Source organism: Narcine bancroftii, chromosome 5 (genome assembly GCF_036971445.1).
Source record: "Narcine bancroftii isolate sNarBan1 chromosome 5, sNarBan1.hap1, whole genome shotgun sequence".
Taxonomy (NCBI): Eukaryota; Metazoa; Chordata; class Chondrichthyes; order Torpediniformes; family Narcinidae; genus Narcine; species Narcine bancroftii.
In genome coordinates, this window is record NC_091473.1 from 65,969,511 (window position 1) to 65,985,593 (window position 16,083).

Here is a 16,083-nt window from a genome sequence, read left to right on the forward strand (position 1 = left end):
CAGCCAAATTTACATTAAATTCAATGCATGATATGAAAATAATTGATATATGGAGAAAACATCCAAAAGGAAGATCATTCATATTATTCAAACAGCCATAAACCCTATTCTAGAATTAATATGTTCTTGTTGTCGGCACAGATTCAAGGGAAAGTTCAAAAGACTGAATATAAGGCAAGACTTTTATCAGACCATTCACAATTGTTATTGTGAATTGCTCGAGAGGATATTCCACCAAAAACATACAGATGGAGGCTGAATCCCATGTTGTTAAAAAAGCAAGACTTTCAGGAATACATAGAACAAATTAAAATATATTTTGTGACAAATACAAATTCTGTAAGACAAATTTATATTATGGGATGCAATGAAGGCCTTTATTAGGGGACAAATAATTAGTTATATGACCAAGATTTAAAAAGAATATGATAGGGAAATAGAGCCGTTGGAAAAAGAGATAGTAACTATAGAGAAAGATTTAATGAGAAGGGAAGATATAGAGAAAAAGTTAGAATATGATATGTTGCAAACATACCAAATGGAGAAAAATATGAATTAGGAGAGAAAACCCACAAAATTTTGGCTTGGCAACTAAAAACAGAACAAGCAACAAGGATATTCATAGTAACAAGGAATGAGGATAAATAGATCTCATATAAACCCAAAAGAAATTCATGTAAATTTTAAAAAAATTATAAGCAATATATCAAACTGAAAACTTAGGGAAGAATGACAAAATAGATTAATATTTGTCAAATATTGAATTACCTCAATTATAATTTGAAGATCAAAATAAATGACCAAAGCCCCTGGCAATTACAGAAATACATGATGCACTAATGACATTACCAAATAATAAAGCACCAGGTGAAGATGGATTTCCCACAATTTTATAAGGTATTCAATAAGAGGTAATGAAACAGGTGGAAGAGACCCAGAATTTTCCTGACTCATGTAAAATGGCAATAATCACAGAAAATTCCAAAAGCAGGAAAAGACACATTGTCACCAGCTTCATATAGACCGATATCTCCGCCAAATACAGACTATTGCAAAACTACTAGTGAATAGATTAACAGATTATGTGCCAAAATTAGAGATGTTAAATCAAACAGGATCTGTTAAAAATAGAAAAACAGCAGATAATGTCTGTAAACATAATTTAATCCATACAGCAGCTCTTGATGCAGAGAAAACTTGATGGGTTTTATGGAGTTATCTTTTTAAAGTACTACAGAAATTCAAATTACTGGGAAAATGTATTAATTGGATCAGAGCACTGTATAAATGGTCCTGTGGCTAAAATGGTAACAAATTGATATGTTTCAGACTACTTTAAATTGAGTAGGTAAACAAGACGTGGATGCCCATTATCATCTTCCCTGTTTGCTTTGGCTATAGATCCAATAGCAGAGCTGATAAGAAAAGAACCCACAATAAAAGGAATAAAAAAGAATTTAAAATTATCTTCTTTCCAGATGATATTATAGTATACTTAATGAACCCAGATAAATCAATAAAAATGTTAAATACAAAATTGAAAGAATATGGGGTGATATCAGGATACAAGGTTAATATTGATAAAAGTGAAGTGATGCCAATGAATAAAGTCGATTATACAAAATGTAAAAGAAATCCCCTTTCAAATGACAATCACAGGCCAAACGTTACCTTGGCATCAGGATAGATAATAATTTAAATCATTTGTACAAATTAAGTTACCGTCCATTAATAAAGAAAATACAAGAGGACTTAGAGAAATGGAAAGAACTACCACTAACTCTAATAGAAGAGTAAATTGCATCAGAATGAATACATTTCATGACTACAGTACTTGTTCAAATGCTACCAATTCCCTTGATGGGAATTTTTTTTTAAAAATTGAACAAATTAATGAAAAAGTTTCTATGGAAGGGTAAAAAAGCAAGAGTAGCTTTGGAAAAATTAACATGGGCATGCAAATAAGGGGGATTGCAGCTACCAATTTTCAAAAATGATTACAGGGCAGCACAGTTAAGATCTGTCAGATTTTTATCAGGTGGGAGAAAAACCAACTTTGCTCAAGATAGAATTATACAAATTAGGAGAAAAGGTCACTGAACACATACTCTATAAATGAGATGAGAAGCTGGTGCAACATAACAATCTACCAATATTACATCATATATTAAAAACGTGGAAGAAAATACATCTAGAATGAAAGATGATAAATTATCAAATACCAAAAATGCTACTAATGCAAAACCCATTAATTCCTTTTACAATAGACAATTTATTTTTTAGAAAATGGGCAAGAAAAGGAATTAAAAGAATAAAAGATTCATTTTTGGGAAATAATTTACTAGTATTCGAACTGTTAAACGATAAATACAGAATATCACATAGCACAATATTTTCATACCATCAGTTAAAAACGTATTTAAAAGAAAAACTGGGAACAAGCTTAAGATTTCCTGAAGATAGCTGCTATGAATACTTAATTACAGACACAATAGTGAAAAGATTTATTACAAATATATACATAAAATTTCAATACAAGGAAAATGATGAAACAATATATAAAAACAAGCAAAGTTGGTAAAAACATTTAAATATACGAATAAAGAATGAAACATGGGAGAAACTATGCACAGGAACCATGAATAACAATAAATACCCAATTTCATATGACACAATATAATTGGCTACATAGATTATACGTGACACCACAAAAAATTTTTAAAAAAAGGAATCCAACGATGTCAGGCTGATATTTCCATTGTGAAAAAAAAAATTGGAACAATATTACACGCAATTTGGACATGTACAAAAGTAAAAAATATTTGGGAAGATTTAAACTTAATATTAAATAAAATTACAAAAGTAAGATACCAAAAGATCCAGAAATCTTCTGTTAAATAACCTAAAAGAAATAATTAGGCTTAAAATTAGACAAAACTCCAAAAAAAAGTTTTATTCTGATTGCACTCACAGCAGCAAAAAAAATGCATAATGACAACTTGAAAAACAGAAACAACCTTAAAAATACAACAATGGTACATAGTGTATTCCATGAGGAAAGATTACCTACAATCTAAGGGACAAATGTGCTTTATTTGAGCAAATTTGGAAACCATACTAGAAACCAATTATAAAAATACTTAAATATAAAATTTAAGATGACAACCGCTTTTTCTTATGTATTCTTTTACTGTTTAATTATTTTTCCTTTTTTTAAACTCTATTATAGGGGGTGGGAAGGGTGGTACAAAAAAGGGGAAAATATCACTGTGTATATTTTAATAATGAATGTATATATTATTATTGTAGTAGTTCACAGTGAAATATTAAATAAGTAAACAAAAAGCAAAAGCCTATCAGTCAGCTAACTTCTCATCTTTGGAGTTATTGATAGCACATCACCCATAATCCAGCATTATGCTCAACATGAGGCCAGCTAAAACATTCCATAGCTAGTTTGATTGATGCTCTTCTACCAGGATGTGATAGATTATGAAGAGACTCAAAAGTCTCCCACCTCATAGCTGTCAGCACTAAAGGCCTAGTCCTTCCTGTGGAGGGGGGGGGGGAGAAAAAAAAAAATCGCAGACCAACTTTCACCCAATTCATCCAGGGTCACATCTTGAAGATGGAGACCAGAGTTGATCTGGTGATACTGGATGGGATCGGTGTGCTGTGCACTAGCCATGGCAGTGAAATCAATGGCAGTAGTTGTAAGGCATCAATGTCACGCCTGCCTTATGACCGATGAAAATTGTAGAATGAAGTCCAAGGGCCGAATCTCTCTGGGAGGATAGAGATATGTGCTTGTACTTTCAGTATGTGTAAGAGGCTGGTGGCCAGTATAAATGGTGAAAGGACAACCTTACAAAAAAAAGCAGAAAAGTTTCATTGAGAGATAAATGGCCAAACGTTCTCGTCCAAATGTATTATACTTTGCCTGAGCTGGTGATGGCTTGGCTGAAAAAAACCCCCCAGAGTTTCCTATTGTCCACGGGCTTGTTCTAACACTGCTCCCACAGCACTGATGGATGCATCTGTGGTAAGAGAGAGCAAGGCATTGGGCTTTTGATGAGCAAGCATCGTGGCATTTGCATACACAGTCTTCACATCGTCGGATCCTTTTAGTATTTCAGTAAGGGGTAATAGAGATGCTGCTGCATTTGGCAGGAATAGGTGATAAATATTCATCATGCCTAAAAAACATTGCAACTGGCCAAACGTAACAGGTGTAGGAAATACTTCAATCTCTCACATACCATGTTGCATAACTTTATGTCCCAAAAATAAGATCTGTGCCAAAAATGCATTTACTGGGATTGATCACAGTGCCAAACTCATCAAGCCTCTGAAACAATGAGGTAAGGTGACACTTATGCTACTCATTGATATAAACAAATAAATTTGAGGCCAGCGAGTACATGGTCCATAAACCACTGGAATGTCTGAGCTGCATTCCGTAGAACAAATGGCATTCACAGAAACTCAAACATGCCGAAAGGTGTAATTACTGCCGTCTTAACGACATCAGAAGACTCAACTAGAATCTGAGAGTAAGCGCATACTAGATCTATTTTCGCAAATACATGTTCGCCATGGAGGTTTTCTGAGAAGTCTTATAAATTTGGGGATGTTGTATCAATCCGGCACAGTAGAATTGTCCAGGGCATGATAATCACCACAAGGCCACCAATTCCCCAGGAGAATTTTTGGAACCATATGCAACAGGGAAGCCTAGCAGCTGTCAGATCTACAGACTATGCCCAACTCTTGCATGTGTCCAATTCTGATTTCACGATTTTAAGACAGTCCAGGCTAATCTACGAGCTCGCGCTGCAACTGGAGGACCCCCCTACTCTCCATATGCTAGGTTATTGTATGTTTAACATCTGTATGATGATATAATGAAGTCATTAGGCAAGGGAAACATTAGAGCAAGGCTTAGAAAGGGCAGGAACCAGATTGAAGGCTCGTCAGACAGCCAACAACATTGGAGGGACAACAAATGCAGCTCACTTGCATACAGGAGCTGTGGTCCATGACACAGCGATTTTTCAAATCCAACAATGAAAATGTGACAAGAAATCCGATCCCTTAACGGAATTTGCCACATTTGCAACAGTGAAATCCCACTGAAAAGGTTTGTTGAGACCAAAATCCAACACGAGTGACCCCTGGCCATATGCTTGAATATGAGAATCATTTGCAGCTGAAAGAACATATGACATTTTAGGGTGTCAGTGTTCCTTGAGCGTTGGAGGGGCCACTGAAATCTCTGCACCGGAATTGACAAGAAGTTGAATTTCTGAGAGATAGTCTTTGATGAAAAGATGATGGCCAATGTGCCCATGGGTAGCAGCTGCCTCTACTGCCAGGCCTGGTCATTTCCCAGCTGCCATTTGTAGAAGTTGCAAGGTGGCTGACAGATCCAGGCAGCAGTACCAAATCACTGATCCTTCCAACATATATGCCATCCGTCGCCTTTACCACATTCTTGACCACCATGATTCTAACCAGGTTGACAGAAGGAATACTGTTGTGTGCCCAAAGCCTGGACCTGTGTAGTCAGTGCTGCCATTTGCTGCTCCAATTCAGTCACCTTTGATTGAGAAGGCGCAATGAGCAGTTGTTCCCATTCCATTTGCTCCTGTTGACCAAGGGAAGAAGCCAATCCATCTATCTTTAACGCAGAGGTCATGGACATAACCAGGTTGGCATGATCCGCCAATTGATCAAGGATGGACATTCAAAAGACTAAATGCTCTTGTGATGAGATAAACATCAAAGGAAACAGTTTCCAAAAGTCGCCTTCGACAGGGTCTGTTCCAGGTAGCCTGCACCACTTCCTCAACATCTGTGACTTGCCTATCACCTTGGGCAATAAGAGTCTCCCTACATGGCTGAGTACACTGCAGTATAGCCACCTTAAGCATGTCGTATAGGAGATTACCATCCGGATCCACTAAAGACATCCTCCACTTCAAAATCTGGTTTGGAAGACACTCCACTGTGAACCGTACTTAGTCTTCTGACTCATCACACTGAGGGAGGACAGAGAAACTCGCTTCGAGGATCATGAACCACACTGGAGCATTATTAATAAAAGGGGGGGAATCTCCAGTTTGACCTTCCCATCTGCTCCTGTAAGGGGCTTCTCATTATCACTATCCATTTTAAATTAGAAGATACTGTGAACTAATGGGGTCATCATTTGTAAAGGCACTCATTTACCACAGGTTATAAATAGAGAATTCCCTCACTTGTTTCTTTCAACACACCATGAAGTTGACTTTCTTTTTATTATTCATTGGACACAACATTGCATTTTTCAACTCCCCAAACTCGACGGGAGCGCGCGGGGCGCGCTCAGCGGGAATGATCAAGGCATTCAGTGAGAGTGCGATGTACGTGTGAGAAAGAAGTCGCTTGGTGATCTTTGGAAGCACTTCCCAAAAGTGGACTGCACCTGCTGAGAATGGTGAGTAGTTGGAAAGAATGGAAGCATTGGGGGCAGAGTGCAAGGTACTTGTGGAAATTTTGAGGCACATGCAAGTATCGTTTGGAGAATGAAGATTTTTACATCTTCAACTACTTTAGTGGCCCAGCAGAATAATTGACACAGTTGACCACATCTTGATCGGATTGGCTCTTCACAGCACATACATGCGTTTACAGTTGGAGACTGTAGCATGTGAACAAACTTGAATCATTCAATGTTCAAAGCTGAATTGATTCAACCTTGATGCTAGCTAATTTTTATTAATTTTCAGTTCAAAGCACACATGAAGTCAGAATAAATAATCACATCATTCTGCATTTGGACAATCTAAAAACCATACAGAACTGCCAATTCTGGACTTGTACTCTCTAGGGGAGAGCTTGTCGACAGATACTCTCCCATGCCATTCATAGGGGCTCTCAGTCTGAGGTTTAATTCTATCATTCACAATGATGTTCAACAGCAGAACTGGTTCAAAGGTCCGAGTGATCAGTTTATGCATCCAAATCATCTGCTCCTAATTGATTTTAAATGATCCTTGCGATCTCAAAGCTCCTTCTGCTCGCTCACCAACTCTCTGCCTTTCCTCTGTGATCTCTGCAACCTTTCACTTCTCTCAGAGCTCTGTTCTCTCCACTCTCTCTCATCATTTAACTAAACCAAACCTTGATTTCTGACAGAAAGACCCAGCTTCCATGTTGAGTCTGGACACCATCAGTTCCTTGAGGTGCTCCTGCTCACTGTGGGCGGGACTAATTTCTGAAGAATTCAGCATTGTGACGCTAGGTAACATCATCCCAGCCAAAGAGGACCACTGAATGATTTGAAGACCTTCATCTTAGCCCGAAATTTAAAACTCGTGAAACCTTGCTCAATGAATTCATCCTGAATATCGTGTCACCAAAGTGTAAACCCATTCCTGCCTTCGTTGCTCTACAATTGAAGCCATTTTCGAAAGATCTCTGGTACCTTTGTTCATCATCCACCTCATGCTCCTCGCCTTCACATTTCACCAACTTGCCTGGAACTCCATCAATGAGTTTCTTCCACCTTTTACTGCAGCAGTTGGTTCAGTTCTTGCGCTTATTCATCAAATCCCTCTCCACATTTGTTCATGATCCACGTCAACAGTGCTAGCCTCACCATAGAGAAACCAAACCTGTTGGGGTCAACCTAAACTACCTCCCACAAATTATCTGGATGTCCAGCTTCATGTTACAGATATAGAAATCTAAAGCTCAGTACAGGGCTTTTGTGGTACTGGTTGAGCAGACCTAATAACCTATTCTTCCGACAACCATAACCCTCCATTTTTCTGGGTTTCACATACCTATCCAATAGCCTCTGAAAAGATCCTATTGTACCTGCCTCCATCACTGTTGCTGGGAGAGCATTCCATGCAGCCACCACTCTCTGTGGGGAAAAAACTTGCATCTTACTTCTCCTCTCTACTTACTGCCAAGCACCTCAAAACTCTGGCTCCTCATGTTAGCCATTTCAGCCCTGAGAAAAAGTCTCTAGCCTTGCATGCTTCTGCTTATCGTATGCACCTCTATTAGGTCGCCCCTTATCTGTCATTGCTCCATTGGATAAAAGAGCATGTTCCCTCAACCTATCCTTATGAGGCATGCTCCCCCATTCAGGCTGCATCCCTGTAAATATCAACCGCACCCTGCCTGTAGAATCCAGATTTTTTAATGTTATGACGTGCCCAGACTGAATAATGTTCCAAGTGCGATCAAAATTGGATCTTGTATCGCTGTGACGTTACCTCACGGCTCTTGGTCAATGAAGACCAACACACTGTACTCCTTTGTAACAATACCATTAACTGTACAGCAGCTACTGAACACAGACACCAAGATCTTTCAATTCTCCCACACTGCTCAGAGACCTCTCATTAACATTGTATTTTGCCTTCAAATCTGACCTTCCAAAATGAATCACCATACTTTTCTGGGTTGAACTCCATCGACCACTTCTTAGTTGAGCGCTACATTCTATCAAATGTCCCTTTGTAAACTCTAGCAACCCCCAAGATTATCCACAAAACTACCAACTTTTGTGTCATCTGCAAACGTACTATCTACCCTCCCATTTCCTTTCAGGTCATTTATAAAAATCACAAGGAAGAGGGGTCCCTGAAAAGATCCCTGTGGAACACCACTGGTCACTGAACTCCAAGCAGAATACACCATCCTCTGCCTTCTCTGGGCAAGCCAATTCTGTCACCGCAAAATCTCCTTGAATTCCATGCCATTCTTATTTTCTAAATGAGCCTTGCTTTACCAAGTGCATCCTTGCCAAAAACAACCTAGCCCAATCCATGCTTACCAGATCCTTTCTAATTTCTTCAAAATTAGCCTTTCTCTAATTTACAATCTCAACCCAAGGACCAAACTGACCCTAATCTTGAAACTAGTAGTCCTATGATCACTGAATCCAATGTCTTTCCCTGCACACACTTCTGGCACTTGTCTCATTCTGTAATAGACATTCCAGCATTGCACCCTCTCCAGTTGGGAGCTCTACAGTACATGTTGATTTGGAAAACTTTCCTGAACACGTTTGACAACATCTAACCCATCTAGCCCTTTTCCATTATGAAAGACCCAGTCAATCTGTGGAAAGTTAAAAATGCCTCCTATCACAATTTTATCTTTCTTGCGGCTGTCTGCTCTCTCTGCAGATTTTAACCTTCAACTCCCATTGACTATTGGGCAGTCCATAATGTAACTTCATTACCGTTGTTACCCCTTTCCCATTCCTCAGTTCCCCTCCTATAGCCGCACCAAATGAGCACTCAAATCTGTCCTGTCTGAGCACTGCTGTGACATTTTCCTTGACCAGCAATGCCACCTCTACCACTTCCATTCCTCCCACTCTATTGCATCTGAAATAATGGAACCTCTGAATATTGAGCTGCTAGTCCTTCCCCTCCTGTCACAAAGTTTCACTAATGGCCATATGTAGTTCCATGTACTGATCCATGGTCTAAGCTTTTCTGCCTTTCCTACAATACTCCCTTCTGAGCCACAAGGCCATACTCCATGCCAGAGACTCGACTGTCATTGTTTGTCCTTGGTCAGTTGTCCCTCTCAGCAATATCCAAATGGTACACAATCAGTGAGAGGAAGGGCCACAGGGGTGCCCTGTGCTGTTCCCTTACCCTCTCCTGACTAACCCAGATACCTTCCTCCTGCCTCCTAGGAGTGACTGCCTCCCTATAATTCCGGTCTATCACCCCCTCAGCCTCACAAATAATCTGAAATTCATTTTGTTCCATCTCCATTTCCCTCACATGGTCTGTAAGGCACTTCAGTTGAAAGCTCTTCTCACAGATAAAATCATCAGGTACACTGGTGGCTTTCCTGATTATCCACATTCTGCAAGACCAGCATACCCTTGCCCTGACTGCTTTCTCTGTGAATTAAGAGAAAAAAAATCCTCATCCGACCTCACCTGTGCCTTCTTGTTGAATCCTTATTTTCTTTGTAGGGCTGTTGTAACTGTTGTGCAAAATGGAGAAATGCAGCACAGAGAAACACAACAGGGAGAATAGTCACAGGGAGAAACATGGTAACATGGGTTTCCTCCACATACTCTGGTTTCCTTCCACCATTATATACTGGAGATTGTTGGCAAATTGAATTTAATTGGGTGGCATGGGCTCATGGGTTGAAAGGGCCTGTTACTGTGCTGTATGTCTAGAAAATAAACAAAACACCACATGAGAAATGCCACACAGAGAAATATCCTCTGTCTTCTGCTCATTACCCTAGTGGTCAATGCATGGAATACCAAGTTAACACTTCACAGCAAGAAGTGCCACCTCCCATAGGGGTATGAGTTCAAGGATCTGTGGTGGGAGGTTTTAAGATCTTTCTCAGTGGTGTGGTTTGAAAATTGTAGATTCAAATCCCATGAAAGGAAATTTGCCCAAACTCCAGTTGTTAGCATCAAGATTCTCTGATAACCAATTAAACCACATTACAATTGCTCACATCCTAGGTTACGACAGGATAGAGACAGGATGCAGAGTTACGATGAGAAGTGGCAGATGGAGTTCAATCCAGATAAATGTGAAATGATGCACTTTGGGAGGCTGACATGAAGGCAGATTATGTGGTTAATGAGAGGATTTTTAACACTAAGGAAGAGCTCAGAGATTTTGGTGTCGAAGTACATAGATCCCTCAAGGTTGCTGGTGCAAGGTGATAGGGTGTCAAAAAAAGCCAATGGTCTTTTGGCCTTCATTAGTTGGGGATTGAGTTCAAGAGCCATAACATGATGTTGCAGCTCATTAAACCCTTGAAGTATTGTTGTGAGTGAGGAAACATGTTTGGTAGGTCTCAAAGGTAACACACACACACACACAATTAACTGGTACATACAATGATCAAAGTAAAATCACTACAATGCCCCACCACCCCTTGACTCAGTGCAGGCATGGCTCTATGCTACAAGGGACACTAATTAAATGTTCCCAACCCTTTTAACAGCCCACATCTTACCAACAGTTTCTCCAGCACCCTTCCACATTTCTAGGCCTGGAGCAAAGCCGGGTGGTCCTAAGCTAGCAAAAAAAAGAGAGAATAAACAACAGATAGCACCTATATAGTGCTGGAGGTTCCATCCCAGCTCATTAGCAGGGACCAATAGCTCATTAGCAGGGACCAATAGCTCATTAGCAGGGACCAATGGATCAGTGCCAGGAGGGTTAATCCAATTACAACAGCCAAGTACAGGCAAGCTGGAGAGTCAAATCCATTTATATGCGGCCAACAGCCAGGTGTGCACTAATTGGTGGGGTGGAACCAAACCATGATTGGCAACTGGTGTGTCCTCTGACGAGGTAGGGGGCAGTGCTATCACATGACAGCCTCAACCCTTCCCAATACAAGTATTGTGTTAAGTTTTGGTCGCCTCATTACAGGAAGGATGAAGATAGTTTGGAGAGATTTACCAGGATGTTATCTGGATTGGAGAACAGGTTATATGAAATAAGATTGACAGAACAAGGGTTTTTTCTTTTTGAATGCAATGCCAGGAAGCTGGAGCAACAGTGAAATTTGAGTCAGAGATTGGCACATGGATGCAATAAAAATAGGTTATAATCTTTTGGACAAAGGCACTTTTGTTCTTTATTTGCTACTGTGCATTCCAAATTTTATTCAAGGTTATTTATATACATTTTGGTTTGACCATGTAGAAATTACAGCACTTTTTATACATAGACCCCTCATTTCAAGGCATCATATGTTTGGGACATTTGGCTTTACAGGTGTTTGTGAGCACTCAGTTATGTTTAATTGCTTTATTGGTCCAGGAACAAGAGATTAGGCTTGCTTCTAAGATTTTGATCATATTTGGAGTCTGTATTTGCCTTTTTTCAATATGAGAGCTAGAGTTATACCAACGAAAGTCAAAAAAGCTATTATGAGGCTGAAAAAACAAGAATAAAACATTAGGATTATCAAAATGAACTGTTTGGAACATCATTAAGATCGAGGAGCTCAGTAAACACAAAGGAACTGCTATTCCAAGGAAGACCTCCACTACTGATGACAGAAGGATTCTCATCATAATGAAGAAAACATCCCCAAATGTATATCTGACAGATAAGAGAAACTCTTCAGGAAGAAGGTGTGGAAATGTCAATTACTACATTCGGCAGAAGACTTCATGAACAGAAATACAGAGGCTTCACTGCAAGATGCAAGCCATGACAAGGATGGTATGCTTTGGATCTTGGGCAGTTCCTTTACACCTCCACACTTTGCTCTCAGAATCACTTTGATACAGGTTAATCTTGATCTCATCTGTCCACAAGACCATTTTCCAGAATTCTGCAGGCTCTTTAAAATACTTCCTGGCAAACTGCAATCTGGCCATCCTTTCCGTGGCTAGCTAGTGGTGTTCATCGTGCAAAGTAGTCTCTGTATTTCTGTTCATGAATTCTTCTGCAGACATTAGTCATTGGCGTATCAGAGTGGAGGAATCGATAACACTGGATTATGAAGATTTTTCTTCCTGAACACTTTTGTGTGCCTTTTATGGATTTTGGCCTTCTGATCACAAAAATCAGCTTAAAATTTCCTATCATGTACCATTTTTTAGATATAACCTATTTGTGTGATTTCCTATCATATTTTTAACATGTTTCAAGCATACAAAACCATAAAGTGCAACATGTCATTGAAAATTCATTTTCTGCTTTCGCACTTGGACTTCTTCCCTGATGACCTTGGTGCAGCCATACACATACAAAACAATATTAATAGTGGTTCCACCACAATTCTTCTTGAAATTGTTTATCATAATCCCCAAAAGCAAACCTTTTGAAAAGATTTAAGGTTAGTAAAGGAGAGATTTAACAGGGGTAACTTTTTTCCAGTTGGTGTATGGACGGGCTGTCAAAGGAGGTCATTGAGGCAGGTACTATGGCAACGTTTCAGAAAAAGATTGACAGATACATGGATAGAATGGATTTAGAGCCAGGCAGGAGGGACTAGTGAGGGTAAGACATTTTGATCAGCCTGGGCAAGTTGGGCTGAATGGCCTGTTTCCACACTGTGTGACTGTGGTCCCATTGGGAACTATGCTGTTCCCACCTCTGTGCACAATTGTGGATCGTAGCCACACTAACACTACGTCACGTATCTGGTCAAATTTGCAATTCTTGTCCAGCAACAATCATTCAGAGACCAAGTAAAAAGTGAAACAATTTTCCAGATATCTGTTCCTGACCTTTTACCTGAAGATTTACCCCCTGAAACCATAATTTGGACATTTATGTCTTAAAATCAATATCAATCTTTTTCACTCTGCTCTTGGGTGGCACAGTTACCATACCAGTTATTGCAATGCTGTTACAACACCAGTGACCTGGGTTCCAATCTGGCACTGTGTCCATGTTTGTGTGGGTTTCCTCTGGATGCTCCGGTTTCCTCCCATCCTTCAAAAGCATACGGGTTGGTAAGTTAATTGGTACATTGGAGGGGGGGGGGGGAAGAACATTGGAAGAGCCTGTTACCATGCTATATGTCTAAACATTGTGTAAATGCTGCCTTAAAAGGAATCTTGAAAGCATTTGGAATTAATATTTAATCTTAGGAGGAACTGAAAAAAAGCCTGTACATTTTCCCATTTCACAGACTAAACCAAACCCTCTTTTGTGTCTTAAGTCTAGTTCAGGAAAGCACACAGTTGCAAGAATAGCTGGACCCATTGATGAATGGAACCAAATATTAATTATGGAACAACTTTAGTTTTGCTGCACTTACCACAGTTCTTATCATTAATCCTTCTGTCTGGCCTCCACGAGGGAGTCTCATGAGTATCTTCCCGTGACAGCTTCATGCTTTTTGTCCTTACACTATTGAGTATGTTCAATAAACAAAATTTATGGTGAGGTGGTTTGAATAATTATGGATGTACATCTAAGGGTGACCCTGATATGAATCTGGTTCCATAAGAGCACTCTATCATAGAGGCAGAGAGAGAATACAAGGGAGTGGGGTCACAGCAAAGGCCAACATGGCCTGTTTCCACTCCGTAAATGGTTATATGGTTAAGTGGAGCAACTCTGTCACAGTGTCAGAAATCCAGATTCAACCCTGACCCCAGGAGCTCATTCTTTTTGCGAGTATGCATGCTTCCAGTTTACATTGTAGATCTGTAAGAGGACAGGGAACTGACCATAGTAAATTGTCTTTTGTGTTCAGGTGAGGGCTGAAATCTGAGGGTTGATGAGACTGTGGAGGGAATACAAAATTGAATTGATGCGCATGGACAGATGGTAGTGCCGACTTTGGTGAGACGAAGAGCATGAATCCTTGCATCCCCACTCCACCATTCAGTGACTCTGGAGACCCCAGGCAAACTTTCCCCACAGAACATTGTCCAGGGGTCAGCTTTTCGCTGAGATATTGAATAGCCTCCTGGTGTAAGAGTCATTTACTCTCGGCCATCACTCCCTGCTGTCAATCTCTACTGTCACTCCTTTTTGTCACTCCCTGCTGTCACTCTCTGCCATCACTCCCTGCCGTCATTCACTCCTGTCACCCTCTACTCTACTCTCAGCTGTCACATTCTGCTGTAACCTCTCATTCCTGTCCCTTCTGTTCGTCCGGAATGCTGAATTCTCCATTGCTTCAATGCGTGTCCAAGGCCTTCTCACTGGATCTCTTTCCTCCCACACGCTGTTCTCCGAAGCAGCGGGGGGGGGGGGGGGGGGGGAGAGAGAGAGAGAGCGTGAGAAAGGAGAGAAAGAGGGGGGAGGGAGAGAGAGAGAGGAGGAGGGAGAAATAGGGTGGGGAAAGAGGAGGGAAAAGGAAATGAGGGGAGGGAGAAAGCGAGAAAAAGAAAGGGGAGGGAGAGAGAAGGAGTAAGAAAAGGGGAAGAGAGAGAGAGAGAGGGAGGGAGGGAGGGAGAGAGAGCGGGGGTGGGGTGGGGAGCAAGTTCTGTGCGCCGAGGGATCTTTGTCCCGTCCTCTCTGGCGGACATGTCCAGTTGATATGGGCGTCTCCACCCCCTTCAGGGCTGGAAGTGATTCGGTGTGAAGACCGAGGTAGCACTGCTCAGTGTAGGAGGCGGTTCTGGTCTGGTCAGTGTCCAGAGGGGGTCTGGTCTGGTCAGTCTCATCTCGTTATTTTCAAGAGGGGGTCTGGACCGGTCGGTGTCGGGACAGTGTCCGATCGCTTCGAGTGTCACTCCAGGACTGCCCGCCGATGCTGTCCATCGCCCAACCGATGAACAGGCACCGTTGCGTTGGCTCCATTTAACACTGTCGATTGATTTCAGACTCTGCGCTCTGTCTAATCCTGGTGCTGACCTGTGCGGCGGCCACATTCCGGGATCGCTGGCTTTGTGCCCCCGCTGCCACCAACCAGCACCCTTCCATTTTCTCTGCTCACGCCCAAGTTTCGGATCAGGGATGACCCTTTGTATCCATCGGAACGGATCTCCGTGAGCGAGAGGCGAAGGGGCTGAAAGAGTCAATCAAGGGAAGTCACCGCGGGCATCACTTGGGACGACGCGAGATGCCGACGCTTCCTCGAGCCGATGTCCGGGGAGTGGCCTGATCGAACCTTCCAAACTTGAGTCCCGTTGTCCCAAGGAAGAAGGTCCCGGGTGTGGAAGGAAAGGGGTCGAGATCAGCCCGGGATAATCGGCGAAGGTAGGATATCGCTGGGCTTTCCAGTTGCTTCGCCTCTGCTTGATCCAGTCGAGCGGGCACTGTTGAAAGCGCCGCTGATCCCGGGCTCTTGGCAGCCGGCGACGGGATGCTTCTCTGTGCGCTGTTGGACCTGCTGACCCCTTCCAGCTGTGTGTCTTTCACGGTCTCATCTTGATCTGCTCTTCGCGGGCTCGCCCTTGCTGTCGCTGGCTTTTAGGTCGGTGGGGGGGAGGGGGGGGGCGACCTGCATTTGCACCGGTCAGTGTCCAGAATGCGAAGTGATGTGCGTTCGCACGGCCACTGCTGGCTGCTCGGGGGAGGGGGCCACACCAGGCTGCAGCCGATGCCCCAGGCCTGCGGGGTGAGTGGGAAAGCTGGAGGGCGTCACTCTCCCTCCCTGTCC

At 41.7% G+C, this 16,083-nt stretch overlaps 1 protein-coding gene across 1 annotated transcript in view; it reads left to right on the forward strand.

Moving 5' to 3' along the window:
- Positions 1–15,097: 15,097 nt before the first annotated feature.
- LOC138763467 (protein FAM163A-like) overlaps positions 15,098–16,083 on the forward strand; it is an 87,339-nt gene continuing 86,353 nt past the window's right edge. Inside the window, exon 1 of the mRNA XM_069937658.1 lies at positions 15,098–15,680. The gene's annotated coding sequence lies outside the window, so the exon portion shown is untranslated. The remainder of the gene's footprint in view (positions 15,681–16,083) is intronic.